Below are 27,245 nucleotides of genomic sequence, written 5' to 3'. Positions count from 1 at the left end.
TTTCAAACATTTTGTACTGTGGGGTTTATGTGAGCCAGCGTTCTTGGCCTTGACAATTATAAAATCAAAATATTGATCAACTCTGAGGAACATTGAAGATTTACTACATTCTGCAGTATCAAGATTCAGCTGAGATTTAATTCTTGTGTGAAAATAAACTAGCCCATCCGTCTCATTAGAATGCAAATTTGCTTTCATCTTTAGTACATGATAAGATTATATTAAAGAATTCTTTTTTTTTTCAGAATATGAAAGTTTATTACTGTGTTTGCATTGTCAAAATTTATGATCTTGGTCTTTCCTTCTTGCCTTTGTACAAGGCCAAAAGAGACACATTGGCTGCTTTAACAACCTTAAATTGGACTCCAGGAGCATCACCTACAGCGTGATCTTTTCGACCAAATACAGCCCCCAGAACTTCATCGTTTTCCTCAATGAAGTTCAAGCAACCGTCATTGGGCACGAACGCCGTGATCTTCTTGCCGTTCTTGATGAGCTGCACCCTCACACACTTCCGGATGGCAGAATTTGGCTGCTTGGTTCAACCCCTACTTTTTCCAGCACAATTCCCTTGGCATGGGAGGCACCTCCAAAAGGACTGGCCTTCAGGGCTGTGCCCAAGTGGGCTTTCTTGTATTGCTTATCATGCCACTTCTGGTCACGTCGGTGACTGCGGAGCTTCCTGGCAGGACGGAGACCACTTGCCCATCTGCCGGCGCCATGGGCCCGAGAGAAAGAGAGAGGCGATGCAGGAAGGACCCACAAGGCACTGCCAAGAATTCTTTTGAAATATATTTATGACTTATTATTGGCGAGTGTTTGACTGATATTCCTGTTTTAAATGCCTATTACTTGGAGCCATGTAATATTTCTCAGGTGAGAAGGGGTTGGCAAGTGGGAAAGCTGAGAGGCAGTGCTCTGAGTAAACCAAGGAGCAAGGGGGAAAGTTTGCTGGGTGGGGCCTCTGCTAAAGGTCTGAGTGCTTATGTCATCATGGCTGCCCTATTGCTTGAAAAGCAAGCACACTATCAGCTGAGCCAGCTCCCCAGTCCCCTAAGGGACTTACAAATACTGGATGGCAATTAGTCTACCTAGATGTCTACCTAGACAGACCCGGATATAGACCCTTCTAGAAGGCCTCAGTGTTCTAGAAAGCTTTATGCCACACGAATGCCAGAGACACCATTCAACATCGTGACTCTGATGTTTAATTGGCAATACTCTTTACAAGAACGCCTTTCCCAGACTAAACAGACGGATGTGCCAGTCCACTGGGCTGCTGCTGTAACAGAATGCCACAGGCTGGGTAACTTATAAACAACAGAAGTTTGTCTTTCTCACAAGCTGCCAAGTTGAGGATGGAGGACTAAATCTGCTTATGACCTTCGTGACAACTTTAACTGTTAACTTGACATAACGTAAAGTCACCTGAGAAGAGCCTCAGGGAGAGAAGGCCCAGCCCACTGTGGGCAGCGCCACTTCCTTGTTTTGGACCCTGGACTGTGTAGGAGGAGTAGAGACCACTAGCTGAACACTACGCGCATGCGCATGCTTCTCCTCTTCTCTCTCACCTGCGAACAGGAGGTGACTAACTGAAGCTCTGGCTGGAATGGCTTGTACCCTGGAATTGTGAGCTACTCTCTCTCTCTCTCTCTCTCTCTCTCTCTCTCTCTCTCTCTCTCTCTCAGGTTGTTTTCTGTTTGGATATTCTACCACAGAAACAGAAAGGACACTAGGAAAACCTTCCTGCCTCATGACAACCCACAGACGTAGGAAGGGCAGGAGAGCAGGAGAGAATGCGAGACAGTTGGACTGACTTCTCTAGTAAGCCTCTGCTCCCATAGCCTCAACATTCATATGTCCATGTGGGCAGAGCCGTGGAGAACTAAGCATCGCTTAGAGGCCCCAGCTGCCAATCAGAGGCCCCACCTGTCAATCAGAGACCCCAGGTGTCAATCAGAGGCCCCACCTGTCAATCAGAGGCCCCAGGTGTCAATCAGAGGCCCCACCTGTCAATCAGAGGCCCCAGGTGTCAATTAGAGGCCCCACCTGTCAATCAGAGACCCCAGGTGTCAATCAGAGATCCCAGGTGTCAATCAGAGGCTTCAGGTTTCAATCAGAGGCCCCATCTGTCAATCAGAGACCCCAGGTGTCAATCAGAGGCCCCACCTGTCAATCAGAGGCCCCACCTGTCAATCAGAGGCCCCACCTGTTAACCCTGTTGCTTCAAAGATTGTTTCTAACAAGCGGACGAGTAAGAGGACATGCTCAAAACATGGCAACTGACACATGTGCAGTGATTTGTGCCAATGTAGCTTTCTAAGGGATTCCTTCTGCGAAGACTTGTGTGGATCTGTGACCGGACCTCTGTCAAGGCACTCTGCAAGTTGCAGTTACTACCCCAGACGCTGAGGATGCCGTCTGGTAGCCCACACCTGGGTGACGTAGGGCCACTAACACCACAAGAATCATCCCCTTTCATCTCACAGGCTTTCTCTTTCAAGTTAGTTCTTTGGAACAAGTCACTCCTGCAGCTCATGAATAAGCTGAGTGTCTGAGACAAGTGCCCGCCACCCACCCACCCACCCACCCCCCGTGGTGGTGACATCAGTGCTCATGGCCTCCGGTGTCGAGCTGCACCGTTAATGACGTTCCTTCATCGTTCTGTGGGCTGTGTCTCAGAGAAGCTATCTCAGAGCACTGTGGGGCTGGCAAGGCAGGTGGCTTGGTGACATTCCATTCAACTGGAACAAGCCCACCTCTAAAGGCCACCTCTGACATGCCTCTTCCCTAAGCAGTAAGGACACAGTGTCAGCGCGCAGTGGTTGTTCACAGTATCTTCTGTGACGGCACTTGAAGGGACTCTAGCAAGCCGGATTATGGCAACTGTGGCTCTGGCAGGCTTGCCTTTCTCTACCATCCCCTCTGCCTTGCCAAAACCACTTCATATTCCCTTCCCAAAGCCAGCTGCCAAGGTCTATTCCCTTATTTGGCCACTTCCTTCTCCTGACACAGATCACCAAGGCCCAGCTACCCAATACTGAAGTCCAGCAATCAAAAGCCACCTTTGGCTCACCTAATTAATTCACACAATTAAAATTAAACACCTCATTTGAACATGGGGCTCCCCCTTGTACCCTTATAAACCGACATTTTCTTACGGGCCACATCTGCCTCCTCTATCCAGACATGGTTCTTTGTCCTCTGGGACAATTCCCCATTCCCTTCTTCCTGTTCCCTCCTTCTCTCTCATCCTCTGTCTCCCGTCTTTGTTCCCTATTCCCTGCCCTCCGTCCCCCAGGGGCAAATAAATCTCCTTTGTGCTGAGAACTTGGTCTTGGGGTATCCTGAGCCAATACCTGCCCCCTACAACACTGACCTTGCAACACCCTCCTTATGAAGTGTCTTCACAGCCCGTAATAAACCAACCCTGCAGTGTCTGAGAAGAATAAAATCTGAAATCAATAGACCCACATATGCTGCAAACTTGTGGTGTGTCTTCAGAGCCAAGCCTGCCATAGGTTATGAAAAAAAACAAAAAACAAAAAACACCTTATCTTCCATGTTGCAAACAGCAGCTGCGTTGGCCAAGTAACTCTAGAAGATAAATTGCCCCGCCATGTTCTAAAATTCACAAGCTAAGCAGCAATTTCTCAGACTCCTTTTGTGGTCATAGAAGGGGCACAAATTATTAATACCCGACTTAACGAGTCAGTTGCTCACAAGCTGCAGGTTCCAGTGTGAAGTTTCAGTCTCAGAGCAAGGACGGGTGGTGCCTGGGCGAGCCTACCTCCGGGAACCCCGAGGGTCCCTGTCTGACTTAAAGCAGGCTGCGAGAAGCACTAACCAGCGCTGTAGACAAAGCACCTGCTCTAACCACAGCGACGATTGGCATCCCAATGACGATGCCTACACTCTGCTCTTCCACATCCTGCTTCCTCTACGTTTGCACTGGAACAGTTACATTTCCCTCATCCATGGCCCTGTGATGTCATCTCCACACAATGTAGGATCACCTGGGAAGACAGTCCTACTGAGGGATTGTGTATGTTCAGTTGGCCTTCCGGTGTGTCTGTAGGAGACTGTCCTAAGTTAATTGATGTGGGAAAACCCAGCCCACCATGGGCAGCACTATTCCCTAGGCAAGTGGTCTTGGTTTTACATATGAAAATGTAAGATCAGATGTGGAAAAGTTTATTATGAGCATGGGAGAGCGCCCCAGAGAGAAAGAAAGAGAGAGAGAGAGAGAGAGAGAGAGAGAGAGAGAGAGAGAGAGGCGGGGTGTGTGTGTGTGGGGGGGGGGGAATTTGCCCTTCTATATCCTGGGCAGAGGCACGCCTAGGGGCAGGCAGGTAATAGCGTCATGGGTTGCTAGGCAGACCAGGGGCAGTATGCTAACACTTGAACTATAGAACAGTTGAGAAAGGGGGCTGAGTACCCAAGCAAGCGAGCACGTACACATTCATTTCATGTTCTTGACTATGGATATGATGTGACTAAAGCCTGAAGTCCTGCCTTGACTTCCTCACAATGATGGAGCCTCAAATGCAGTTGCCTCTAAGTTGCTTTTCCTGGGCATTTTATCACAGCAGCAAACATTAAACTTGCCAAGGCCCATGGTTGATGGCCACAGAAGGAGAAGCTCTTACATGGTGGTCCCCGTCAGCTCCTTTGAGAACCAGCATCTTCTTCAAGAGAGAATCAATCGTCTTGATTTGCCTTTCACAGAAGCAATTCTCCAAGACCTGGATTCAAGCAAAATTGCCTACCTCATCTAAGCAACAGTTCCAGGAGCAAAGAATCAGGCCGGGGAGAAAGCACTGGCTCAGAGAAGGTTCTCTAAGACAGAACCAATGGTGTGTGTTTAAATACCTATTATATGTTATACTTAATGCACTTACTATTTATATATATTTAAGGGGAACTTGCTAGTTTGGCTCATACAATAGGGGTGACCAGTCCAACAACAGCCATTTGCACGGCGTGAAGGCTGAGAACACAAACCTGCATGCCTCAGTAGTCCCAACCTGGCACTGAGGGCCGGAAAAGTTGTGAGGAAGGTTCTGGCCTCCAGTCCACATTGGAAGACAGAGGGTGATGGAGTCTGATGTCAGGAAAAGATGATGTTGGCAGCTTCTGCAGCCGTAACAACAGACACCCCTGCTGAAGCAGCAAAGGTCAGCAGGTCACTGTGCTGGAGAGAGCCTTATGCCCACCTGACACACGCTAGAGTTATCGGAGAGGCGGGAACCTCAGCTGAGGAAAAAAAAAAACCCGCCTCCATAAGATCCAGCTGTAAGGCATTTCTTAATTAGCAGTTGATGGGGGAGGACCCAGCCCATTATGGGCAGTGCCTTCTTGGGCAGGTGGGCATGTCTGTATAAGGAAGCAGGCTGAGCAGGCCATGGGAGCGAGCCAGGAAGCAGCACCCTCCATGGCCTCTGCACCATCTCCTGCCTCCAGGTTCCTGTCCTAACTTCCTTCGGTGATGAACAGTGATAAGGAAAGATAAGCAAGTTTCCTCCCCAACTTGCTTTTTTGGCCATCACAGCAAAAGAAACCGTAAGCAGGACATTGGTGTTGATATTCTTCAGACCTCTGCGTCTTTGGGCCAGCCACAGGCAGGAGCATCCACTACGGAGTCTGCCTCCATAGTTACACCTCACTGGGAACACCTTTGCATCCACCTCGAGAGATGTGTTTTCTAGGCAAGTCCAAAACTGTCAAGCGGACGACGAAAACTAAGTGCCACAGCAAAGGAGTGAGTGACAGCTGTGTTGTAAAGCTTATCACCATTTTTGGCACCTGGACTTTTAATCCTAGTAAGGGAGTCAGACCCAATAAAGGGACAAGGATAGAGAGGGAAACTTTTATTTAAGGCCTGAGAAAACCCGGTCTGACTGGCATACACACAGTAAGAGGACGGGAGCAGGGCCCCTGTGGTGTCGGCCTGAGCAATATCCACAGCAAATGTGTCAGCAGCGGCTGCCTGCAAACTCCCTGCTGCCTTCGCAAGTGCCGGCGTGCAGCCTTCTAGACAAGGAATCGCCTGTCTTGAGGTGAACGCACTTTGTTTTTGCTCGTTTTATGTATCTTGCCAAATTGCCCTACAATACCCACAATGCCTCTCTGGATTCCTTTTACCCTGTGGCCTTAGCTTTCTGTTGTCACAGTAAACACTGTGACTAAAAGAGACTTGGAGAGAGGAGGTTCATTTCAGCTTACATTTGCAAAAGGAAAGCCAAGGCAAGAACGAGGAGGCAGGACCGGAAGCTCCTCACAGCCTCGCTCTCCGTGACCTGCTCAGTCGGCTTCCTTATACAGCCGTGCCCACCTGCCCGTGGCTGGCACTGCCACTGCACGGTGGACTGGGCTCTTTTACACCAACTGACCATCTAGAAAACGCCTGACAGACACGCCACCGGCCAATCTACAGGAGGCAGTACCTCAGCTGACCGTCCCTCTTCGAGAGCGGCTCTAGTCGGTATCAAGTCGACAAAAAGCAAGCAGCACACCTGTTATCAATACTGCCCGTTACAGTTTGTGTGCCCACGCGTGTGCAGGTGCCAACGAGAGCGCAGCTCCTTTAGCAAGAGCAGTGCAAGCTCTCGCCTCTCCACGCCTGCGCTGTCTTCTTGGGTGGGGTTGAATGCAAGCATTTGTCTAAAGCACGTGCCCCCACCCTCCCCTGCAAAATGTCCAGGGACGGATCCACTCATGCTCTTGATGGGCCTGCATATTTTTTCCCCTAGAACTTTTAGAGTTTTAGGTTTTTATGGTCTAGGCCTGTGATCTATTTTTGGATTCCTTCAGCTATGGCGTGTGAGGTGTGGATCTTAGGCTTTCACTCATTTGAATGCACAGATCAATTTGGAGAGAAATATTGTGTAAATTAAATCCTGTCTTCTCATCTCATGAACATGATGCATCTATTTATTTAGAAGCCCAGTGGTTCCAGCATCCTCAGCTGAGAAGACGGCCAAGGTTGCTGAAAATCTCATGTTCGAACTTAATTCCTGACTTCCTACTCTGGTCCACCGATGTGTGCTGGGGCTGCACGATCACTCTTTGTCCTAGTTTGACGCATCATGAAGTCACCTGAGCAGAGGCGTCTCAGCTGAAGCATCACCCAGGTCGGACTGGCCTGTGGGCCCGCCCGTCTGTGGGGGTGGGGTTGTCTTGACTGTTTACTGAGGCGCGACCCCTCACCCGCCCTGGTGGCAGCAGTCGCTAGGCAGTGGCTCTGGACTCTGTAAGGAAGCTAGGGTCCATGAGGGAGGCGCTGAGCAGTGTTCCATTGTCCCTTCAAGGTTTCTCCTTCTAGCTCCTGTCTGGGGTCTTGCCGCGGCTCCCTTCAGTGACGAGCCGTGACCTAAAGCTCACGCAAACCCTTCCCCGCCCTGCCCTGCGTTTGTCCACGTGTTTCATCACAGAACGAGGCTAGAACAGCAGCGACATTTGCTGGGATACGGTGATGGGTTTTGCAAAATCATTTTTGATTTTCTAGTCGCTTACATTTAAAAATATATTTTGACGCTGGGCGGTGGTGGCGGCGCACGCCTTTAATCCCAGCACTCGGGAGGCAGAGGCAGGTGGATCTCTATGAGTTCGAGGCCAGCCTGGTCTACAAAGAGAGTTCAGGACAGCCAGGGCTACACAGAGAAACCTGTCTTGAAAAACAAAAAAAACCAAAAATATTTTTTGAGATCATTTTGTCAGCTGAGATTGCATTGAATGCATAGATCAATTTGGAGAGAGTTATTGTGTAAATTAAATCCTGTCTTCTCACCTCGTGAACATGATGTATCTGTTTATTTAGAAGCCTTTATTTCATCAGGGTTTTATAGTCTTTAATATACATTTTCTGGACATATTTTGTATAAAGTTGGTAATTAAAATATTTCACGTTTTGGTATTTTTAAATGCTGCTTTTGGTATTTTGGGTTTTTCTTTTTGTTGTTTTTCTTTTTCTTTTTTTTTAAATTATTTTTATTTTATTTAGATTTGTGTTTTGCCTGCATGTATGTCTGTGAGAGGGTGTCAGATCCTTTGGTGTTACAGACAGCTGTGAACTGCCATGTGGGTGCTGGTATTTGAACCCTAATCCTTTGGAAGAGCAGCCAGTGCTCTTAACCACGGAGCCAACTCTCTAACTCCTATTTTTGTATTTCAAGACAGGATTTCTCTGTGTAGCCCTAGCTGTCCTAGGACTCATTCTTTAGACCAGGCTGGCCTCAAACTCACAGAGATCCACCTGCCTCTCCCTCCTGAGTGCTGGGATTAAAGGTGTGCACCACCAGTGCATAGCTTTACATTTCTGCTTTTAATTTCAATAATTTATTAAAATTGAAGATACTCTTTGACTTACAATGGGCCACATTCTGGGCAACCATCTTTCATACTTTGAAAATACTATAAGTTGAAATTTTCTTCTTAAGTATTTATTTTAATTTTATATGTATACTTGTGTCTGTATATGTTAGTGGTTCTCAACTTCTGTGTTGCTACCCCTTTGGGGGGTCAAACGACCCTTTCACAGAAGTCACCTAAAACCACCAGAAAACACAGGTATTTATAGTGCAGTGTGTAACAGTAACAAAATCACAGCTGTGAAGTAGTAACAAAAATTATTTTATGCTTGGGGATGTGTGCAGTTCCTGAATCCGCCAGAAGAGGGCATCAGCTCCTCTGGAGCTGGATTTACAGGTTGTTAGGAGTTGCCAGTGGGTGCTGGGAGCTGAACTCATGTCCTCTCTCAAGAGCAGCAAGCTCTAACTGCTGAGCCATTTCTCCAGCTCCTGAGTTAAAAATTAATTGAATACTTTTATGCCTCCAAACAGCACAGCTCGATCTGGACAAAACATGCTTGGAGCATTTATTTTAGCAGGCATTTGGGTGAAATTCTGCACCCCACCGCCCCATTCATAAGACACTGAGTATCCCCTATGATCTACCCAATATTGTATGAAAAGTGAAAAACAGAATGAAGCTCTGGGCAAGTTTCACACAAGGATAAACTCACAAATGTCAGGTCTAAACACTGTGGGTCATTTTGTGTAGCAAATAACCCTGAGCAACCATCAGTTTTCAGCCAGGCGCATTTGGTGCAGAAAACAGAGAACCTCTAGCCTGTGATGTTTCTAAGCCCATTCAACCATCCAAAACGGTGTTGCTGTTATTAAAAGGAGGACCATCCTGTGTGTGACGATGCTGTGTTTGTACTTCTGTGGTTAGCTTAAACTTCTCAGTGTTCTCTCTCCCTCCCTCCCTCCCTCTCTCTCTCTCTCTCTCTCTCTCTCTCTCTCTCTCCTCCCTCCCCACTCATTTTACATTTTTCTCTGTCAGTGTGTCTCCCCCCATCTCTCTCCCCCCTCCTCCCTCCCCCTTCCCCTCTGCGTGAGTGTGCATGTGTGACATATACATACAATGTCATTTATTTCAAATATCCTTTTAGGGACTGACTTGTTCTATTTTTCAGAAAAGTCTTTTACGGAGGACTTCCATGTGGATCCCGGAAGGCACTGCACTGGCCCCACTTCTGAACTTCCAGCGCACAGGTCAATGCTAACTATATTGACTGGTCACTGACCTCGGCTATTGTTTTTCCATTTATCAAGGATCACACCCAGGGTGTTACAGAAGAGATGGGAGGGACATCTTTAGGAGGCTGCTCTGTCCCATCTTCTCCTCAGCAGAGGTCTCTGGTGTCAGGTGTCCTCAGAGGCCCTGACTAGTAGGCTTTAATTGGTGGGCTGGTGTGACAGCAGCTTTCTGCTCGGATTTTCAGTGCATTCAGCATGGAGCATACTTAGAGAAAAAGAGCCCAAAGTGTCCTTGGGATCTTCAGGGAGGTGGACGGTGAGGACGCTCAGCAAAATGCTTTAACAAGGTGGGAGGGAAGACTTGAAATATGTCACCCTGATGATCCAGAAAGCAGAAAAGGGCAGACAGTGTCAGGCAGAGCCCCTCTTGGCCTGGGGTGAGGAACAGGTGTGGACAGCTTTCCAGCCTGGAGCCAGCTGCACCTGCCGTATTTGGGGTCAGTCTCCTCCAGGCAATGCCTCTGCGCGATTCACCAAGGGAATCCCTGGAAATTTCCACCCACTTCCTCTCCCCAGTGGTAGCCAGTGGCTCCGGCTCTGACAGCCTCTGCATTTGTATTTGGATTGAGGCTACAAGTTGACCTACCTACGCTGCTTGGAGAGTCCGCAGCTAAATCTCAGGGAGGAAAACTTTCTTGTGTGTCAGTTTCTATTCCTCATTTAATGTTTTGAAAACATCTTGACTATTTGGAAAGAGTGGTTTCAGTACTAATGAAAGATGAATGAGAGAAGGGGGGAGGGCTGGTGAGATGGCTCAGGGCTTAAAGGGGCTTGCAGCCAAGCCCGATGACCTGAGTTCGATCCCCAGGCCCCACATGCTGGAAGAAGAAAACTGACTGACTCCTGTGAGTTGTCCTCTGACCTCCACCTGTGTCCTGTGGCATGCACGTGCCCCAAATAAGTGAAGTACTAAAAACATTTTTTTTTTTAAGAAAGAAAATGGAGAATAGATAGTAGACTAGAGAGGCAAGGTTTTCTTCAGTGAGAGCTCAGCCTGACCAACTTCATGCCAGAGGGTGCTGTCTTCAGACTCTCTTGGAGAGAAGGTCAGGAGTCAGACAGGCATGGGGGGGGGGCAGTAGTCTGGGGCTTGCCTTTCAGCCACTTCTCTGACGACACAGCATTACTTGACTGTACCGAGGGAGACACACCTGATGCCTATTCAGACACAGCACAGTTAGACAAAGAAGCCATCCCATCTAAGCCCAGTGTGGTGGAGCAGAGTTGACTGGGGTCACCTGCGGGAAAACGTGGGAGAGGGGTTATTTACAGAGCACACAGATGCTCAGGTGGCTGGTGTCCTGAAAAGCCCCACCCAGGCTCTCAAGTTCCTGAAACTTGTACTGTTTTATGCAACCTCAGGGAGCAGAAAGCCACACTCCCTCTTCAAAGGCCTCTCTGTCTCTGTCTGTTTCTCTCTGTCTCTCTGTCTGTCTTTGTCTATCTCTGTCTGTCTGCCTGCCTGCCGTCTCTCTTTTCCTCTGCTTTTTGTTTTAGACAGCTCTTATGTATCTCAGGCTAGACTCGAACTCTCTATGTAGCAGAAGATGATCTTGAACTCTTGATCTTCCTGCCTCGTCCTCTGCGTTACTAGAACCACAGGCCCGTGCCACTACACTCAGTCTCCGGGGATGGGATACGTGGCTTCGTGGCACTCTGCCATTCTGCACTCAGTCTCCGAGGTGCTGGGGATGGGATACGTGGCTTTGTGGCACTCTGCCATTCTGCACTCAGTCTCCGAGGTGCTGGGGATGGTATACGTGGCTTCGAGGCACTCTGCCACTCTGCCCTTCTAACTGCCGTTTCCATGCCAGGGACACTCCTGGTTGAATATTTGTCACTGCCCCACCCCCGAGCCTTCACTCCCGAGTTCCTTTTAATGTGGGAGTTTATCAAAGGGGGACATTTTCCATCTATAACACTCAAAGCCAGGGCCAATGGGAAGAACACTGTCAGAGGCGACGGGAGATCTGGGGCCACCTGGGAACTCAGAAGTGAGACTTCAAAGAGTAAAGGGGCGGGAACCAGGAGTGGGCTTCTGATCGTGACCCCCTGAGCGGGTTCTGCCAAGCGGCAGGAAGGGGCGTGGCAGTGGGTGGTGTCCCAGACTAACCTCAAGGCGCAGCTTGAGGGATCCTTGCGTTCCAGGGATACCAGCTCTGCTCACCAACTGTGCATCCCTGGCCTGGGGTGTCATCCAGCATGGAGCCTCCTGCCCAAGACAGGGGATTCTCTCTCTCTCTCTCTCTCTCTCTCTCTCTCTCTCTCTCTCTCTCTCTCTCTCGCTCTCTCGCTCTCTCGCTCTCTCGCTCTCTCGCTCTCTTGCTCTCTCTCGCTCTCTCATGCTGCTCCATGAGGTGTGCACACATTGCCTCAAATGGTGTGTTACTGATATGTGCACTTTGTGTCAGTATGTCCTCTGTCAACAAAATAGCTTATTTAAAGGCAAAATAGCTACTGCAGCCCGGAGTCCCTAAAAGGCACAGGGAGCATTTCCTGACTGTCATCCTTAGGCTAAAGAGATGGCTTAATGGGGTATTTGGGGGTGGGGGTGGGGAGCTAGAACTTTCCAGAGCAGGGGAGGCTTGTGAGCAGGATTCCCAGGGGAAGAAAGGGTCACCCCCAGAGGGCTATGCTACACTGTGACCCTCCTCTTTTGATGAATGGCTACCATCAAAAGAAATGCTTGGCTCCCAAATGGCTCGGTCCTGTGGAACCGAATGGAGTATTAGCGCGTGGTTCAGACCCAAGAGAGGCCTGCTGGGAAAATTAGCATTTGTCACTGGGAGGACAGCAGGCTTTATGACGTCAAATTGAGACTAAAGCCAGGGGTTAAGCCTGAGGGGTGGGGCCTGACAGGTCTCTGCCTCAGGGGAGGGGCAGGCCTGACAGGTCTCCACCCCCGAGGAGGGCGGGGCCTCACAGTTCTTTACCCGGGGGCGGGGCCTGACAGGTCTATACTCCCAGGGGGCGGGGCCTCACAGGTCTCCGCCCCAGAGGAGGGCGGGGCCACATAGGTCTCCCAAGGGTGGTGTCCTCTTCCAGACCCCTGTGCTTTTCCTGGGCTTGGAACTAGCAGTTGGGCAGAGAGAGAAGAAAAGATTACCTCGCTCATGCTCTTTCTTCTTAGTTTCAAACATGAGGATGCTCTGGAGCCTGGGGTCATGGCTCAGTGGATAAGGGGCGTGCTGCAAAGGCGTGAGGACTTCAGTTCAGATCCCAGGGCTCACGTGAAAGCTAAGTGATATGGCAGCCTACCTGCAATCCTAAAGTTGAGCAGGCAGAAACAGGGCGTGCTTCGGGGACAAGCTGGGTGGGTAGAGCAGCTCTGGGGTTCAGCAAGACAGCACACCTCATCGAGGAAAATGGAAACAATGGAGGAAGAGATTCAGTGTTACCCACTGCCCAGCCCCCCACCCCGCCCCACGTATGCACACATACACATGGGCTGCCACACGGGCAAACACACATACAAATACACAAGCATGCCATGTGCCCATGCCAGAAAGGGGGAGGCACTCCAGAAATAACATTTTGATTGAATTCACGAAAAGAGGGGACGGGAAGAGGAGCTTAGGGCTTCTTGGGCAGCTAAGAATTCACCCACAGCAGCAGCCAGGTGTCAGTCTGTTCACCCAGGAGGTGGGTGCCAGAGACTCTCAGAGCACCCTCCATATTGGAGGGTTGTCAGCACCTGTGTCCTGGTTGGCACCACTTCCGGGCAGCTGTTGTCTTGCATCCCTGGGGAGGGGGACAGTCCTGGAAGAGCCACTCCAAGGAACCTGGGAGATCCGATAAGGATGAGGACATGCCACCAGGGAAGGGGCTGTGACTCCTCACTGCACCTGTAGGAGGTGCCTGGCCCAGCCCCCCTCCCCCAGGCACCTAACTGTGGGGTGCAGTGGCTGCCAGGTGCTCTCTCCCAGCATCCCTGTGGGCAGCTCTACTCAGGGCGTTGGCTCTCTCCAGTAGACCAGGCCTTCTGCCTTTCATGTGGCGGAAAGCCCTGGAGCTTTGCAGATAAGGCGAACTGTGCTTCAGCAGGACTTGGGTGGGCCTCAGGGTCTGCAGGCTTGCCAGGTGCGGATCCTGCAGCTGGCCCGTGAACGACGACGCTCCAGGACAAGGCTGTAGATGCTTGCGATAGCAACTGATGAATGACCGAAGAAGAAGAGGCACGCCCGCGTTTCTGCCCCGTGTCTCATCCGCCGTGGTTCTTTCATCTAGGAACACGCTTACCTGTCTGCCCCAGGAAATCACAGCCTCAAATTTACAGCCAGCTGTCTTTTGGACAAGCTGAGAACTGCGTCTCCGTCTACACGCTTTACTCCTGCTTCAGAGCAGCAGCTGCCTGCCCCTCCGGATCCCCCTCCCCCAGCCCGTGTCCTCACACCCCCCGCCCCCCGCCCCCGGAACTCGCCGGTAGCATTTGATGTAACATGAAAGGACCAGCACACCTGGGCACCTGCCGCATTCTCCAAGCCCCACCTCTCCGCATCAATCACCTTCTCATTGGTCCAAATGAAAAGCAACCCTACCCAGCTCCTGGGGCAACAGTTTCTGCTTCCCGCCAACCCCTCTCAGGCTGGCTCCACCCAGCCTCCCCAAGGAGGTGGTGGGGCCCACGCGCTTTCCGCCCTCATCAGCTCTGTGTCTTCCCACCGTTCCCAGTGTTGAACCAGGCTGGAGAGGGGACAGGGGGTGCTGGGCACACAGGCTGTGGCCCTTCTCCTCCTAACACCCAGGACTCCTAGCATTAAGGTCCACTGCGTTGAGCAGATGCAGACTCCAGCTAAGAGGTCCATCCTCCTGTTTTCCACGGCTTCCCACTGCATAAGATGTCAGAGGGATACATCACTAAGGACATCTGCCCATCTCCGCCGTCAGCAGTAGGTTAGACTTAGGTTCTTTAGACCCAAGCAGAGTTGTCCTGTCCCCTCCAGGTGCCCTTCTCCTTCAAGGACTCTCATCACCTCTGCACCTGGCTGATGACCTTGATGGAAGTCATCAAACCCAAACCATATTCCCAGCGTTCCTATTAAGCCTCAAGCACTGTCCCTGTATCCAAGAACGCGGAGGATAATAAAATATGTGACACCCGCCCTCCATCCTCTCAGAACATGCAGTCTGGTAGGCAAGGAGACAAGGTTATAAATATTCTGAGGCGACGTCCTCTGACCATCTCTAGCCAATGGGAAGCCGAGCTCACTGGAAATCTGTGCGAAGGGAAAGCAGGGCAGAAAAGAGACTCCGAACCCATGAGTACTCATGCTTGCTATAAAATATTGCCTTTCAAATGGGACTGGCAGACTTTCAGAACTGTGACGGGTAAGGTGCATATTTAACAGTTAATACAAAAGGCAGAGTGGACTGTATTGGTGCAGGCGGCCATTTACTATCTCAGACACTGTGGCGCCCGGCATTCGAGTTAACACTTCAGATACCGCCGTGGATGCATCTTGCTCAAGTCCTTCCACTAACCGAGTCCAGAAAAAGGCTAGGAGGCAACTCGCAGAGTCCTCAAACCTGCTGAGCAGCGGGTGGCTCCCTTAATCGGTGTCACAGGATCTATGGGCTGAAACAGGAGCTGCAGAGATGGTTCAGAGGCTAAGAGCACCTGGCTGCCCTTGTAGAGGACCCCAGTTCAATTCCCAGCGCCCACATGGTGACTCACCACCACCTGTAACAGTTCTAGGGGGACCTGACGCCCTCTTCTGGCCTCCATGGGTGCCATGCACGTGCGCGCATCTGGTGTGGTGACCTTACCTATATGCAGGCAAAACAAACTCAGACATAAATAAAAATAAACTTTAAAGAAATTGAAAGAAAAAAGATTCAAGTAGGAAAATGAAGACGAGGAGGTCATCTTTGAGAGGCTGCATGTCCTTCTTCCTAGTGACATTCTAGTCAGAACTAGCTCCTTTCCCCTCAGGGGACCACACTCATGACATTTCATGACAGAGTGGGGTGGTTGGACAGCTGCCCTTGGAGAGAAGAGCCTACTGGTTACCGTGTCAGAACCTCTACATGGTAGGCACGATTTAAATATACACTCAACTAATCTTACCAAACTCCTCACCTACAGAGGTAAACTGAGGACAGCCTTCCTATAACCAGGTGCCTAAAGCAGTGTGCTGGTCTGGATGAGAATGGCCCCCCATAGGCTGGTACATTTGAATGCTCAGTCACCAGGGAGTGGAACTGTTTGAAAGGATTATAAGGATTAGGAGGCGTGGCCTTGTAGGAGGAAGTGTGGAACTAGAGGTCTTCTCTCTCTCTCTCTCTCTCTCTCTCTCTCTCTCTCTCTCTCTCTCTCTCTCCCCCTGCCCTCCCCCCCTCTCCCCCTCCCTCTCCCTCCCTCCCTCTCTGGCTGTGGATCAGGATCTGGCTCTCAGCTGCTCTTCCAGCACCATCCTTTTGCACCTGTTGCCACGCTGCCTGCCCTGGTGATAATGGATTAACCCTTTGAGACTGTAAGCAAGCTCTCAGTTGAAAGCTTTTCCTTGTAAGAGTCGAGTTGGTCATGGTCTCCTCACAGCAACAGAACAGCGGCTGAGCCAAGCAGGTTACAAAACTAGCACACACATGGGAGTGTGCACAGGTGTAGGTCCCTCTGGGATCTAACAGTAAGACAAGGGCTCTGATACAGAAGTTTAGCCAGGGAGGCGAACTTAGGGTTCAGACTGGGTAGGGGTGAGGAAGAGAGACACGGAAGGAGAGGCAGCCCAGGAGGTGAGACCGAGGGGTGTTCCTGCTATGGCTTCTAGAATGCAGTCCTGATGGGGACCTCAGGCCTGTGGCCCTTGAATGCAGCCTATGACAAAATGGCCAACCTTCTTAAAGCATTGTCTGATTGTCTGTGTAACTCCTACTACACAGTACATGAGCTTTGTAGACGAAAGGACTGTGCAGCAATGTCAGGGCTGGGGCAGCTGCAGCTGTGTACTGACTCTGGAACGAGGGAGACCAGGTGCTTACTCACCAATTCCCAGGCACTTTTTATTCTATTTATTATTTTTTAATATTTATGTGTGTGTGTGTATGTGTGTGTGTGTGTGTGTGTGTGTGTGTGTGTGTGTGTGTGTACATGGGCATGTGTGCACATGCATATGGCAGAGATCAACATGATGTGTCTTCCTGAATTACTCTCCACTTTTTTTCTCCACTTAAACAAACAAACAAACAAACCAAGATCTTTCAAATGAACCTGGAGCTCACAGTTCAGCAAGTGAGGCTCTGCAGTCTGCCTCTACCTCCCCAGCACTGGGATTGCAGACACTAGCTGTCCCTGGGCTTTCACATGGGTGCTAGCGACCCTAACTGAGGAACTTAGGGTTATGCAGCATGCACTTTATCAATTAAGACATCTCCTGAGCCCTGTATTTTATTTATTATGTGTGTGTGTTCACATGTGGTACGTGTACCTGTGTGTTTGTGCGTGCTGCATTGTTTACTACTATTTACTATGTGTGTGTCCACGTGTGGTATGTGCATCTGTGTGTTCATGTGTGCAATCTTTGTTGTAAGTCTCTGGGCACATTGGTTCCTTGCCACTTCTGGTGTTTCTGTGTAAGGGCTGAGCATAGGCCAGAGAGAACCTAAGGCAGGGAGCTCATGAACACGCCTGGGAATCCCTTGCTGAAGGACAAAGGTTGAATGAAATTGCAAAGCACCCAGTTCATCCCAAAAAATTCATCTTTGCCCAGATCCGGCAGTGAGCAAGTTCCTCCTGTCACTGAAGTGAGCCCTCTGGTCCAGCCCGATTCTTGGAGCAGCGCAGAGATGAGAACCTCATCCTCCCCCGGTATTGGTCCCTGTCTGTCAAAAAACCTATTATTATATTCTCTGTCATCCTATGGAGATCCTGTCTTCTGGTTCAACTCAACGTGGTGCCTTTTTCCCCTTGAAGATCAAAGCTGAGATCCTTTGAAGTGCCTAATGGTTTAGAGAGATGACTTTCAAACCCTTCCATCCTAACTATGAACCCTGAGAGCGGCTTTCTGCATCCCCCGTCCTTCCTGTTACCCCAGTGCAAACGGAGAGGAGGGACGTGATGCCTTTATATGACATCACGCGCTAAGATGTCTGAGCAGCCGGTTTATGGCCCGTGCTCCTTTAAAGCGGTTTTGAACAATGCAGCTAATCCTAAAATGTTATGAAAGCATCAGACCGGCCTCTGTGGTGGTCCAAGGTGACCTGGCCAGTTGTTGCAGAGCATCCTGCATGCAGAAAGAGTTGGGTTTCCCTGGCAGGCTCCGTAGGGGTCTGCATCCTCCCCTTCTTTTCTCCGGCAAGTGCTGTTTATATACTTACTTACCTGTGCCTTGTCCAGTTGTTAAAAAGGTCATAACTTACAGAAACATGAACGCTGGTTCATATAACGTCAGAGATAAAAGGAGGTTAGACAATGCTCCAACCTTGGGAATTCCAAGTCCTGCAAAGTCAGGTCCAACTGCCCTGTGGTATATACAGAGAGTTGTGTACTGCATGGGGAACAAAATGGTGCATGTGTGCATGTGTGTGTGTGTGTGCGTGTGTGTGATATCACCCCTGTGCATCGGCTTGATCAAATCCCTAACAAAAGCAGTGTGTGAGAGGAACAGTTTATTTTGGCACACAATTTGGGAGTGCAAACCATTGTGATTGGGAGGTCATGGTGCTGAGCATGTGAGGTGTCTGGTCACACTGCACCTTCAGTCGGGGAGCAATGGGGCAGATGAAGACCCGTGCCCAGCTCACTTTCCCCTTCTCCCCTTTTAGCCTACAGAACACTGCCACCCACATTCAAAGTGGGGTCTTCCTTCCTCAGCTAACGTCTCTGGGAACACGCTCACAGACGTGCTCAGGCGTGTGTCTTCTAGGTAGTTCTAAATTCAATCAAGTTGATAGTGATTATTAGCCAGCACACACATATATACACGTACAAATGGGCATGCATGCATGTATGTATTTGTGTGTGTGTGTGCACGCGTGTGTGCGTGTGAAGTATAAAGGCATAAAGATTTGTGGTAATGGGAACAACCACATTAAAAAACATTTGTTTTATACAGTATTCTGCCCACATGTGTGCCTGCCCACCAGAAGAGGGCACCAGGTCTCGTTATAGATGGTTGCGTTTGCTGGGAATTGAACTCATGACCTTTGGAAGAACAGACGGTGTTCTTAACCTCTGAGCCATCCCCCTAACTCCATGGCAACAACCACAAATTAAAGGTAGGAATAACCTATAAAGAGGCAGGAGGCAGCAGGGAGAGTCCCACAGGAACTTCGTCCGTACAGATGGCGCTATTCTCTGTTGGGTTTTCCCCTGCCAGGAATGAGAAACAGAACACGTTTTATCCTCACTGCTAAAGAGGTGAGAATAGATGCAGGAAGGTCGCTAAGGAAGCTGCGAGTGCTGCCCAGAGGGAGATGAAGGTAAATTGGACCAAAATGAAGGTAGAGCAGTCATCAAGAAAGTCGATACCATGGATAGATTGGCGATGAAGCCGACAAGACCAGCACATGAAGAGAAAGACGTAACCAAGGTTCTGGCAGGAGGAACTGTGCGTTCAAGTGGAGGCCAGAGATTTCCCCACAAGACAGTCCTTAAAGATCCATGCAAGATCCAAAAGTCTGTGACTTGTCCCTCCCACGGAGCCTTCCAGGCCAGACTGTTACAAGCAGGCGGTTATTCATATTAAACATTTTGTTCCCCTGGCCTTGCCGGAGCAGATTATTAGTTTTCCTGTTCTGCCCTTGGAAGCAGAAGGTTCTGGAACCTTCTGCGTGGGTTCACGCCGCCACCACTTCTCCCCGCTGTCGTTGTTTGTTCCCACTTGGCTCCTTAAGCTCCATGTTGACCAAGTGCTTCTGTGTTCAGACTCAGCCTCGTAAAATGTGAACTTCCTCCCTGGCTGCAAAACGAAACCCTGTTTGTTTTTTGCCTAGAACAGGCTACAGGAGTTGGGGGTGGGGGTGGGGAGGGGGCATGTTGGGAGCCCCTGCGGGAATGGAGGGAGGTTTGTTGTTTTCCCGGCATCACACTCGGCCCTAAATTCACTGGTAACTGTCCACTCCTTTGTGCCTGGTTCTCTCCTGAGCTGGCTGACCTGCGAGCCAGACCCCAGCAGTCCTGTTGCCTTGTGCCTCTGAGCTCCAATGTGCTGCATGGACATCTGAGTGTAGATGCTGCTGCCGCCGCCGCCACCACCACCACCACCACCACCACCGCCGCCGCCACCACCACCACCGCCGCCACCGCCGCCACCGCCGGTTTGGTACGTGTGTTTTTTCTTGTTGCTTTAGTTCTTTGTCTTTAAAAACATAATTTTTATTAGTTCTCTGGGGATTTCATACAACATGTTTGGATTATATTCCCTCTCCCTCCCCTAACTCTCCTCAGATCCAGCGTCCCTCCCTTCTCGCCCAACTTTGTGGCCCTTTCCACTGTCAAGGCCAATTTACGTTGCTCAAATGCTCTTGGGTGTGTGGCCTCCCTCAGGAGCAAGGCCGGCTTCTCAGGGGTGGCATGCACAGAGAAGACTGACCCTGCCTCTCTCAGCTGCCGACAGTTGCCCACAGCTCCTCAGGTGTGCGGAACTTCGTGCTCACCTCCTCTTCCCAGGCTGGTTTGGTCTGGTTTAGGCTTGCTCAGGTCTGGTGCGGGGTCACGACCCCTGAGAGGTCCCATGTGCAGCTGTGTCCAGAAGACTTTCCCAGAGGTCGTCCTCTGCCTCTGGCTCTTATACTTTTTCTGCCCCCCCCAACCCCCTCCCCACCCCCACCCCCCATCTTCTGCAATGATCCCCAAATCTTTGGAGGAGAGGGTACACACCTATGTTCTGTTTAGGGCTGAGAGTTCTGCTGTTTCTCATTCTCTGCCCTCAGCACCTGTTTTGCTATCCCCCAATTAGTGCTGCAAACAGCCAGAGACGTAAGCCCTCCAGGCCGGAGTTAATGAGGTAATCAATCTGGTCTCCGCTGGTTTCCATTCAGGTGGCTCCTCTTTGGGGATGAGTTTGTGGCCATGTAGGTGATAGTAATGTCTTGGACAAATGTCTTTCACCCTCCAGCAGTCCAGCATTGAGGGCGTAGTCTGCCTTACTGGGAAGGAGACCACTGCGGTTACATGGGCAGTGTGACCAGGATCCCATCCCCGAGAGAGTCCGAGATCAGGACTCCTTTAAGGTGATGAAAGAAACACACCTGCACATCTGAGCTGCTCCCGGTCTGGATAGTAACGCCCAAGGCCACACCACAGGCCTCAACGTTTTGCCTAAATCAAAGGTTTTGAGGTACTTGGTAGACAAAAGACACATGTGCCTTTTGGATAAGTCATGCTAGCCTTCTCTGTCCCTTGAGTGCCAACAGTTGCACTTCCCCAGCTCTAGAGTCCCTCCTCAAAAAGTAGGGAAAGGGAGCAGTTTTGTCACCAGCTGGTTGGGCCCTGTCAAGGTTGGCCAAGGGAGAAGAGGAGACGGGGCTGGGGGAGGCACTGAGTCAAGCTTCTGCTCTGCTCAGAAAGGAGTCGCACAGAGGCAAGAAGCTCTTTATGGCTGTTCTTCAGCTTCAGTGTTCCCCAGTGTTCCCCAGTGTTCCCCAGTGTCCCCCAGTGTTCCCCAGTGTTCCTCAGTGTTCCCCAGTGTTCTCCAGTGTTCCCCAGTGTTCCCCAGTGTTCCCCAGTGTCCCCCAGTGTTCCCCAGTGTTCCCCAGGGTTCCCCAGTGTTCTCCAGTGTTCTCCAGTGTTCCCCAGTGTTCTCCAGTGTTCCCCAGTGTTCTCCAGTGTTCCCCAGTGTTCTCCAGTGTTCCCCAGGGTTCCCCAGTGTTCTCCAGTGTTCCCTAGTGTTCCCCAGTGTTCTCCAGTGTTCCCCAGAGCCCCACAGTGTTCCCCAGGGTTCCCCAGTGTTCTCCAGTGTTCTCCAGTGTTCCCCAGGGCCCCACAGTGTTCCCGAGGGCTCCCAGTGTTCCCCAGTGTTCTCCAGTGTTCCCCAGGGCCCCACAGTGTTCCCCAGTGTTCCTCAGTGTTCTCCAGTGTTCCCCAGTGTTCCCCAGGGCCCCACAGTGTTCCCCAGGGCTCCCAGTGTTCCCCAGTGTTCCCCAGTGTTCCCCAGGGCCCCACAGTGTTCCCCAGTGTTCTCCAGTGTTCCCCAGTGTTCTCCAGTGTTCCCCAGTGTTCCCCAGGGCCCCACAGTGTTCCCCAGGGCTCCCAGTGTTCCCCAGGGTTCCCCAGTGTTCCCCAGGGTTCCCCAGTGTTCTCCAGGGTTCCCCAGTGTTCCACAGCAGTAGACGTGACAGGGGCAGGCAGCTGAGAACAGCAGCTGCAGTGTTACAGTTTTCTGGCAAGCCTCAGGTCCCGACCTTAGCTGGCTAGTACCACGGCTTTGGTGTAGCCATAGGAGTCAGGGCCTAGGTATCATGAGTCACCAAGCAGTGTTGCATCTCCTGAGCCCCAGGCATCTGAGAGACCCTCTGCCCCAAATGTCTGCTAGCTCCCTGTGACCATGGCCGGCGATTTCTCGTTCCTGTTCTTACCAAAGGATGCTGTCTTGAAATTGTCAGCACTTCCTCCAGCTGTCAAGCAGCTTTTGCAGTTCAGCCTGCTGGCTGCTTATCGACTGCTGCGAGCAGCGGCCTGCTACCTGTGCTGCTTGTTTCTCCTCGTTGTCAGCTAGCCCGCTGTACTAGGACCAGGCAAGAGACAACAACAACAACAACAACAACAACAACAACAACAGCAGCAGCAGAAGAGGAGCCTTTTATTTAGCTTCAAGGTAGAAGTCCAGGCAAGTCCACACAGCAGTGTGTCCTGCCAACTCAGCTGCCTAGACAGGCACCTCATACAGGAAAGAGGCTCCTGCTCTGATCTCAACACACCTCACACACACTCTTCTCTTTGTCCAGGTCACACCAGTCTCTTCCAGGTCACCGGGAGGAGTGTGCGCAGTCCCTCGAGTCTCCATGGGAATGGTTGCAGGGTCCATAACAAAGTCTGACATTGACAGTTTGGAGCAGCCCTGGCCGAGGCTCTGCACTTAGGAGCTGGGTCAACTGGCTGTGGCCGTTGTGTGGTTTTCTCAATGGATCTGTGGAGTGTGCAGGACGGCTGGTGCTAACATAGGATTAATTCGGCTAGGTTTTAGACCATCTTTTTTGCTCAAGTGAGGCACAGCAGCAAGGGAGAATCAACAGCTGCCACTTAGGGACTCAAATTACCCCTCCCCCGCCAGCCCTAGGGGACTTATCAACACGTATCGTGGTTTTTATTAATTTTAACATTGCTTCAATACCTGCCCAGCATCCAAGAGGACGGTGAACAAACACTGTCCATCTGCCTCAGTACCCGAATCCAATCTGTAGAATCTCTGGGTTTAAGGCCTAAGTGCTGCCTACAGTTGGGATTTCTGTCTTAGAACGAATCGGGCTTGCGGGCTATAGGGTGCCCCTGCTCCTAAGAGGCGAGTCTTCATTTAAAGGCTGTGTTACCTTTTCTAAATTGCAGCCAACCCATGCCAACCCATGCCAACCCATGCCAACCCATGCCAACCCCTGCACTGGCACTGGTGCTGCAGGAACACAAAGGCATTACTGTTGCCTTCTGAATATTCATGGGTCAATGGGGCACCAGGGACAGCCTGGTAGGATGGGTTAAAAAAAAAAAAACCAGGAACACAGGAGGTGCTGGACCAAGCAGAAGAGATGTGAAGGTCCCTACTGACTGAGGCAGGAGGATCATGCATTTGAGGCCTGCCTAGGATACATAGCAACACCTTGTTTCACAGAGTGTGGAAGATAAGGGAAGGTGTGACGGTTCTCAGGATGTAGTTCAGTGTTGCCCAGGTGTGTAGCCATGGCTGGAGGGGAAGAGAGACACACGGCAGGGATGGAGACAGGAAGTGCAGCTAGGAACGCTGTGGGCACGCAGATCACACTTGAGCTCGTTAGAGTTTATCCCCAGGAGGAAGGGAGCCACGGGGAAGTCAAGGCAGAGAGGACGTGCCATCCTACTTTTGTGTTAAGAGTTTCTGCTCATCGGATGACCACAAAGATATTGAAGGTACCATTCTAATGTCTGTAAAACTGTGGTAACCGAGTTAAGGACATCTCACTGAAGGCAGAGAAGAGAGAAGACAGGCGGGGGGTGGGGAAGGGAGCCTTGGTGTAGGTGACAAGTGGTTTGATGATGAGCAGGTATATAAAACAGGATCGAAAGGGAGGAGCCAGTTATTATTATTATTATTATTATTATTATTATTATTATTATTATATTTTTAAGCATTTATTTCTTCCCTACCTCGCTCCTTCCCCCTCTTTCTCAGGCTGTCCCAAGTGTTGCTTTCTTTCTTTTTTTTTTCTTTCTTTCTTTTTATTTTTAAGTGCTGCTTTCTTCCCACGTGTGTATTCCGGTTTCACCTCCCCCAAGAGCTCTTCCTCTCATCCTATACGGTCCCCTTTCTAGTTCTGTGACCTACATTTATACATTCATGCATTTATAAGCACGCGCGTGCACATGCCCGTACATGCCTACACACGCCTACACACGCCCGCACACACGGGGGCTGCTGACGTGACTCGGTGGGAACAGGTGCTTGGCATCAAGCCTGGAACCCACTCAGTGGAAGGAAGGAGAGACCTGACTCCCGCAAGTCACCCTCTAACCTCCATTGTGTACAAACACAATAGACTACAATTTAAAAAAAAATTCACACACAGAATAATTAAATAAATGTAAATTTAAAAAACACACACACACATATAATTTTAACTTAGGTTCTACATGTGAGAGAAAACATGTGGTGCTTGTCTTTTCAAGTCTGATGTATTTCACCCAACATAATGATTTCCATTTGTGTCCATTTCTCTTCAAATGTCATGATTTTCTTTTTCTTTCTTTTTTTTTTAATGGCAGTATAAAATTTCATTACATGCATGTACCACATTTTCTTTATCCATTTATCTGTTGAGGAGCAAAACTTTTGATGGTATTTTCACTTGGACCGCTGAGCAGGTGACAGTGTCACTGGCCAAGTTCAAGAAGGAAGGGGGTGTTGGGACAGATCTGTGTGGGACAGTGAAGCCTAAAGGACACACTAAACTTGGCCTCTGTGGCAGCCATTGAGGTGGAAAGAGAGGCCTTGGCTGTAGAGCTCCTGGGTGCTGGGAAGAGACGGAGGCACCAGTGGGATTTGTAAATTAAGGCAAAACAGAGATGCTTGGAGATCAGGCTTGGAGTGAAAGAGGAAAGAGTTAAGAACAAAGGCCCAGGGAACAACACAATGCCTGGAAAGTGAGCCACAAGGAGGAGTGGCCACTAGTGTCAGAGACAGCTGTGACACGAGCAGATAAGCCCTGAAGAGTCATTGCATGAGTCTACTGAGGTCACTGATGGCATCATTGGAGCGTCCGCTGTCAGAGCTGAGTGCCAGGGAGGCAAGAGTGAGGGAGGCCAGGGGCTGCCAGCAGGGATGGCACAAACCTGGTGAAGTAGCTGCAAATGACACTGCGTGGGGCAGAGTCTAAGGGGGGCTCTGCTTTAGGGCAGACGTGTCCCACCTGTACCCTTGGGTCCCTTATGTCCCAGGGATAGCTATGACACAACACAGCACACTCGTGATGGCAAGGTTTAAAGGTTGGGACACTGCTTGAAATAAAGTTATCAGACAAGGGGTCACAATGTTATTTATCCTCATAAGGCTGTAAGGATTGAACTAGAGCCCGTGATTAAAAAGTGCTTAGCAAAATACTTGGACTACAGTAAGCGCATGATAAATAGCAGCTGTAGTGACATTAGACTATTAATAATGATAAAACAAGTGTAAGCTGGAAGTGGAAGACCCAGAACAGACAAGCAATGAGCGATTGGTTTAGGTAAGCGGGGAAGAAAAGGAGCCAGGGCGCAGGTGGGCGGGTTAACCGTGTAAATAAATGAGATCCATGCGTCCATCAGTGTGTGGCGAGCACTTACGGTGCTCCAGGCCCTCCGCCAACTGTGAGGGACAGAAAATCAAATGCTTTCTAGACCAGGACGATGGATAAGTGGGCAAAGACAGACACCTGCCACCAAACCTCATGACCCAAAGACACATGCCACCAAAACCTGTGGCACCCGATGACCCAAGTCCAAGCCCTGAGACTCATGAGGTAAAAGGAGACAGCAGAACAAGTAGTCCTTTACACACACACACACACACACACACACACACACACACACACACACCAGCAGATAAGGTGTTCAGGCTGCAGCCTGCGGAGTGAGATGAGCTGTCCAGAGACAGGGCATGCAGTGCCCCCTCATCATGGGCTGGTTGATGGAGTCCTCAACCGGAAAGAACAGGACGCAAAGAGTGTGTAGTGGGGACGATGGAGACCAGGAGGCCTGCATGGTCAAGTGGCTTCTCAGGAGGCAGAGAGAGTCAACAGCAGCTCTGGGGGTGGGGGCGGGGGCAGGTGTGTGTGTGTGCACTGTCCATCACCTGAGGCACGGTGACTGGCGTGGAAGGTCAGGGGAACTTAGCAGACCGAGGTAAATATGTTGGGAGCATCACCCAGGGGAGCATGTATGAGTGGAGAAGGGCAACGCAGTTTCCACCGCATTGGGTGAGTGTGTGTGTGTGTGTGTGTGTGTGTGTGTGTGTGTGTGTATTGCACGTGTGTTCATCTAAAGGCTGTAGGGCAGTGCTTGTCTTTGTTATAGGGTCTCTATTATTGTGATGAGACACCATAACCAAAGCAGCTTGGGGAGGAAGTGTATGGCTTACACTTCCATATCACTGTTCATCGCTGGAGGCGGGCAGGACAGGAATTCAAGCAGGGCGGGAACCTGGAGGCAGGAGCTGATGCAGAGGCCATGGAGGGTGCTGCTTCCTGGCTTGCTCCCCATGGCTTGCTCAGCCTCCTTCCGTAGAGAAGCCAGACCCACCTGCCTAGTGATGGCCCCACCCACAACAGGCTAGGCCCTCCTTCATCAATCACTAATTAAGAGAATGCCCTACAGGTTTGCCTACAGCTTGGTGAGGCACCTTCTCAATTGAGGATCCCTCCTCTCCGAGGATGCTCCCTTGTATCAAGTTGATGTAAACGTAGCCGATGACAATGTCCCTTAGGTACCACGCATGCTCTTTTGTTTGTTGTTCGTTTGACACTGAGTCTTGCACTGCCTGGGACTCACTAATTAGGTGAGGCTGGTTGAGCCGCGCATCCCAGGGATCTGCAGTGTCCACCTCGTCAGTGCCAGGGTTGCAAATGTAAGGTAACCACACTTGACTTTTTTTTTTTTTTTAAGTGAATCTGGAGATCAAACTCAGGTCTTTCAGCTTTTGTGGCAAGAACTTTGTTGACTAATACATCTCCCCAGCCCTCCCTCCATCACTTCCTACAAATGTGGAGGTGGGACCAGAGCTAGAGGATTAGGCATGCCCTGCCAAGGACAAGGGACCCTACCCTGGATTTACCACTGTTGTCCCCCACAGTTGCTGTGGAGGCATAGGAAATTGGTGCTGACCTTTTTTTTTTTTTTAATATAGCCTATGAACAGAAAGGGTGGCCTATCTTCTTGCACATCCAAATTACACCCTTATGTTTGCCCTTGGGCTGTGGTTCTGTTGCCAAGTGGACAAGGCCAGCAAACACAAGCTCACCACTTCACCGAGGCTCCACAGCTGCTTC

General features: G+C 50.4%; 1 pseudogene across 1 annotated transcript; it reads right to left on the bottom strand.

The window, feature by feature from the left end:
- Positions 1-229: 229 nt before the first annotated feature.
- LOC311580756 (small ribosomal subunit protein uS12-like) lies at positions 230-7,800 on the bottom strand (annotated as a pseudogene). The gene is made up of 2 exons: positions 7,790-7,800; positions 230-769 (listed from the first exon to the last, which is right to left on the bottom strand). The product of its transcript is annotated as a small ribosomal subunit protein uS12-like (transcript).
- Positions 7,801-27,245: the final 19,445 nt, after the last annotated feature.

The sequence above is a fragment of the Acomys minous genome, assembly GCF_964271855.1.
Source record: "Acomys minous genome assembly, chromosome: 13".
Classification (NCBI taxonomy): Eukaryota; Metazoa; Chordata; class Mammalia; order Rodentia; family Muridae; genus Acomys; species Acomys minous.
Note: the sequence above shows the minus strand (reverse complement) of the source record. Positions and strands in the feature narration are given on the sequence as shown.